We start from the raw sequence: 6,005 nt of genomic DNA, 5'->3' as shown, positions 1-6,005 counted from the left end.
TGCCAAGCTTCATTTTGACAGGAGCTGTGTCTCTGAACTTCTCTGATGTAACAAACTCTTGGAAGATCTGTTGAATGAACAAATACTTCCCAGTACAGCCTGAGATGCCCAGACAATGTAGAAAATGCAAGTTGACAAAGATCAGATTAAACCAGCAGATGTTAGAAAATCCGGGCCTATAATAAAAAAGCCTGCCTAGGGCATGCTCTGACAGATCTTTTAGGACATTGCTTTTCTGTCATCCTGAGTCTTTAAGCTATGAACATGAGCGCAAGAACCACGGTGCTGAAAGGAGCCTGAAGTACAAAAACAAGCTGCAACAAGAGAGCCAGCACACCCTGCACTGTTTGCAGAAACTCCCTAGGGACCTAAGGTTACATAAAATTCAACGGAAAACACAACACACCACCCTCTGCACACTTTTTTTCTACTGTAGAGTTTTATAATCTTTGAACTCGTCTTTGCTGCTTGTGAAATCCATCTTCCTTGAAGATACCTCTTCTGTTTTCGTGGGTTCATGGAGCAATTCCTTAGGGTGTGTGTGTGGGGCGGGGGGTGGGGGGAGGGAGTGGGGAGAAGCGGTCATTAGAGGTTAAGAGTTGTGTGTTCCAGAACCTTCCACCTTGAGCTTTAGGCCAAATGACCTCAGACAACATATTTCTAATCAATTAAGGTCAGAGATTAAGGTGTGTGTTCACACTATAGGGGTGTATACCTATGTGTGTACTATGCATTTATTTAAAGGACCCCTGTCCTTGAGCGCAACAGGAATAATGCTGCCTCCTAGTGGAAGAAAAGGGAAACTCAAGAGAAATAGCAGTTTGCTTTAAGTAACATCAGGTGTCGGACTCTATTTTAAAAATGAAAACTCCAATCTCTCTGCTCCCTAGAGTTCTAATTTTTGTAAGGTTTTTACAAAGTCTCTTTCTAAAGGCCTGTATCTCTCCCTTGGTAGACCATTCAAAGCTGCCAACTGACATGTCTTTGATAACTTCCGATATGCTGGAACAAGTGTAGTGAAACACAAGCAATGCTAGGTGGGGTTTCTGGTGCTCCTAGAGCACACATTACTCACTTGGGAGGACGAGTGTCCACCTTAAAAGCAATGCAGAACAATGAAATCTACATCTGTGTGGATCAGTCTACTGTATGGAGTCCACTGGGAGCATAATCTCTTAGACTCTGCCCACAGAAGCACGCTCAAACTACGCACTTTGGTTTCCAAAGGTTTGGCAAATTCCTTGCTACTTCTCCATTACATTCTGTTTGTAGCACACCTTTAGAGTAGTCCTCTAGGGGAGTCAGTTTTAGGCTTATCACTAGAAATCTAGCCTGGCATAGAGGACAGCATTGTTAGAACTCAATTGGAAAGTATCTTAGGTACATTCCTTTGATACGCTGTGTCCTAGCTAGAGTTACTGTTGCTGTGATAAAACACTGTGTCTGAAAGCTGCCTGGGAAGTAAAGGGTTCATTTGGCTTACATTTCTACATCACTGTTCATCATCGAAGAAAGTCAGGGCAGGAACTTGAAGGCAGGGATTGATGCAGAGATCCTAGATAAGTGTTGCTTACTAGCTTGCTCCTGGTGAACCCAGGATCACCAGCCCAAGGACGGCACCTCACCTGTCAATCACAAAAAAAAAAACAAAACAAACAAACAAAAAAACCAACAACGCCCTACAGCTTAGCTGCAGCCCTATCTTATGAATGTTCTCAGTTGAGATGCCCTCATCTCAAATGACTATAGTTTGTGTCAAGTAGACATAAAACTAGCCAGCACATGGTTAAGACTAAGCAGGGATGTCTGTGACTGCTTTTGAAATAGTAAAACAGTATCCAGAGCATGGAGGTACATACCTCAATGACTTTGCTTGAATGAACCAAGAATCTGGCTGGCCTGGAAAATCAGAACACCTGTACACTCACTATATGGACACACCCTCCTAACCACCATTGTAACCGATTCCACTCTGAGCAGAACTAGATAAAATCAGTTACAAGGAACGCTGAACTACTAACCAGCCCACAGCAGGCTGTGGTCGTCTAAAGCTCTCTGGATTTCCCAAGCTCTCTCGTGTCTTGTGAATGTCAGAGACCACCCCACCGATATCCTATACCAAGTTCTGATTATCTCAAAACTCAGGGGAAACTACAGGACATGCATCTCATTGCACTGTAATAGGCTGTTGGTTCTCCTAATGTCTCTACTAAGATGGAAACCCCGCTAAGGGGTTTTGTGTGCTCCAGCTCCTCTCCTAGCTGCTGGCTTTCAGTTTGTTCTCCCTCTCCCCCTTCCCTCCTCCTGTCCCACCCTCTTCCCCCACCCCACCCCACCCCCGGCTGTGTGTGTGTGTGTGTGTGTGTGTGTGTGTGTGTGCCTGTGTTAATATGTCAGTGTTTTGAAACACAGAAGATGCCTGAGTAGATTGGATTTATAGAAAAGACTGGGTTAAGGAGGATCAGGCAGGATGCAGGAGGGGAGACTTTCCTGCCAGGACAATTGTAAGCCAGAATATGTGACTCAAACAGTAAAGGACAGGAGCCTAACTGTGAGAAGCAAACATTCTTCTACATATCTAATCAAGATTGAACAAAGTCCATTTTCTGCTTCTATTTGTCCTTCCCAGAATGTCAAAGGGGGTAGGAGTACACCACAAAACTTGCAATTAGACTTGTGAGCAGACAGAAAGTGCTTTTCGATTTCAGCTCTGAAATCAAGTCTTTTGGAGCTGTGTGGATTCAGAGAACAGGATCCTTCTCCCCCAACTTCCCACACCCAGTGTCCTGCTCACAGGGCACTCAGTGTGGGGTTAGAGCAGCTAGACTTTAACCCAGATATCCTTGGCCTCTGTAATTACAGCATCTACCATAGGCCTTGACTTCTTCTTGGTGGTCTGTTCCCTGAGTCCTAGCTTGAAGATTATTTTGTAAACAATGTAGGGACTGCATTTGAGAAAGGTAGTCAAGGACTGTCATCTGGTCAGGCTGTAGAGAGTGGAAAGTATTGAGCAATACCTTATTTTCTGGACAGAGTTATTCAGAAACCCTGACATTCTAGCCAGAGTGGTCTTTGGTGTTCTTGTTTGTTTGGTTGGTTTGGTTTGGTTTTTGTTTTTATCTTAGAGGAAGTAGAATTGGGAAATTGGGAAGAGAAAGGAGGACTCGAAGGAGAATTCATTAAATGATAAAGAGGGTAATGTAGGACATTTTGCTGGAAAACAACTTTAAAGAGAGAAGACATCATACTGAACTCTTTTTTTGTTGTTTTTTTTTGTTTTTTGTTTTGTTTTTTTCCCATTTTTTATTGGATCTTTTATTTACACTTCAGATGCCATCCCCTTTCCCCATTCATCCCCTTAGAAAACCCCTATCCCATGCCCCCTTTTCCTTTTTGCATTTATACATTTTTAAAAAATGTTAATCAAAGGCTTTATAAGTTTGGTATTGCTCAATCAAAGGTGTAACCCACTACCCAACCTAGATATATCAACTATCTTTGACTGGTGGAGATACATGAACATCTGCCTCCCTGTCTCCCCCCTCTTTCTCTCTTTCATCACCTAGCTTCTCCTCTCCTTCTTCTCCTCTTCTTACTCCTTCTCTTCCTCCCAGTACTCCTCCCACCTTAGCTCCTCCTACATATCACCCTTCCTGTTAAAATGAAACTTTTCTCTCAAAATACAATTAGAGCAAAATTATGCCAATTTGTACCAGTGGGGTACAAGATAGTCCTAATGCCCAGTCCATCATTTTGTTGACTAACCAGAACCTCTGTCTACTATCCTAACTAAAACATTTAGTTCTGAACCTGGCTTTAGGATGAATGTCAGCTGACCATCCACTCAATTCTTTTCTCTTAAGGTAAATAGCCAGGATTGGCTATGAGGCTATAAGTTTTCAACCTCGTCAGAAATCCAGAATGACTGAGTTAACTATAATTGTGGGAAGCACAAAGCATAACTTCTAAAACTTAGCCAATTTATAGAGACCTCTGAACACCTGGACACTCCCTCTACTACCAAACGTTGGAGCATCTGTTCTTCCGCCTTCTGGCCCAGGATCATCTGACAGATCTTAGTGCTGCAGAATTATTAAGGGCTAATTACTCTGTCTAGGCAGATATAATCAGTCAACTATTCTGCAAGTGTGTCCTTTTCTGGGCAGTAATTTGTCTGTAGAAAAAAAGAGGCCATACTGAGCTCTTAAACTTTCACATGCATCTGCAAAGCATATGATGACGCTTTTAGAATTTTCATGCTGGGACTGGAGATACAGCACAGTAGTTAAGAACGCCGATTGCTTTGATTCCTAGACCCCATGTCAGGCTCATGGACGCGCTCTTCTGGCCTCCACAGGTGCCTGCACTTCGGTGTATCCTCCCAGCCCTCCAAACATGTAAATAATAATAAAATAATAAATAAATAATAAATAAAATAATAATTAAAATAATAATAAAATAAATAACCCTGATTTTAAAAGAAAGACAACTAAATGAATAGTGGACTTAAAAGCAGACATTACCTCTGTAGAACTTCAGAAGAAAACATAGGAGGACATCTTTCTGACCTTTTGCTATGCCACTATTTCTTAGATTCTATGCTGAAAAGATAACCATAAAAGGAATTTTATCAAAATTAAAACCTAGCCAGTCAGGGCAATTAACACTTGTAATTTCAACACTCACTAGGCTGAAACAGAAGAGTTAAAAGTTTGAAACCACATAGAAAGTTATAGACCAACCTAAACTATAAAGAGACCACCTACCTCAAAACACACACACACACACATACACACACACATACACACAAACATTTGAACAAAAATTAAAGCTACTCTACTCAAAAATAACATTGATTAATTGATTCTAAATATTTACTTCCCACCACAGGTCAGCTCCATGGCACCTAATTGAATTCACTATTATAGTGAATTGAAGCAAGAATATAAACATCTTAGGTTCACTGGTAGTAGGAACATGTCTGCAATCCCAGCAATCAGGAGGCAGAGGCAGGAGGATCAGGAGGGCAAGGCTAGCACTGGCTATAAGTTAAGGATCAGCCTGGGCTAAATAAGATCCTGTCTAAAAAAAGAGGAAAAGGAGAGGGAGGAGAGGAGAAGGGTGAGGAGGAAGAGGAAGAAGGAAAGGAGACAATGCAGAGAAAACTTTTAATTAAGATGTCTCTGATTTTTTTCCATTGAAATTTCTAGGTAGCTGGGCAGTGGTGGCACACACCTTTAATCCCAGCACCTAGGAGGCAGAGGCAAGCAGATTTCTGAGTTCAAGGCCAGCCTGGTCTACAGAGTGAGTTCCAGGATAGCCAGGACTACACAGAGAAACCCTGTCTCGAAAAAAAAAAAAAAAAAGAAAGAAAGAAAGAAAGAAAGAAAGAAAGAAAGAAAGAAATTTCTAGGTAGAATCTGATACCTGGAAATTACATAGAAGTGCTGAGACACTGTTTGCAAAGAAGCCAAGGATGTGGGTGCCAGATAAAGAATATTAGTGCTTTGAGGGGAATCTTCAACTATATTCACTTGAAACTATTGTCCTGGGACATTTTTATTGGAGACCCGGCCTCACTGTGTAACTCTGGCTGGCTTAGAGCTCACTCTAGTTCAGGCTGGCCTCAAACTTACAGATATCCTCCTGACTCTGCTTCCTGAGTTCCAGGGTTAAAGACATTCTATATCTGGCTGGACTGGCCATGCAGACCCAAATTTGAGGACCACTTTCTTTGAAAAATTTTGCAATCTCAGACTCTGATAAAAAGAAATCTAACATAAAGTGTTATAAAGATTATGAAGTAAATTCCTATAAAGTATAAGACACCTAACTGGGTCTCAACAGATAGAAATTATGATCATGATGATTATGACGATGAAGAAGAGGAGGAGGGGGGAAGGAAAGGAAGAGGGGGAAGAAGAGGAGGAGGAATAAGAGGATGTTTAAATCCAGTCACATTCCAAAAGCTGGGGCAGAGTGCAGGAGAGCATTCCTGTAAGACC

This window comes from Arvicanthis niloticus, chromosome 10, assembly GCF_011762505.2.
Source record: "Arvicanthis niloticus isolate mArvNil1 chromosome 10, mArvNil1.pat.X, whole genome shotgun sequence".
Classification (NCBI taxonomy): domain Eukaryota; kingdom Metazoa; phylum Chordata; class Mammalia; order Rodentia; family Muridae; genus Arvicanthis; species Arvicanthis niloticus.
Note: the sequence above shows the minus strand (reverse complement) of the source record.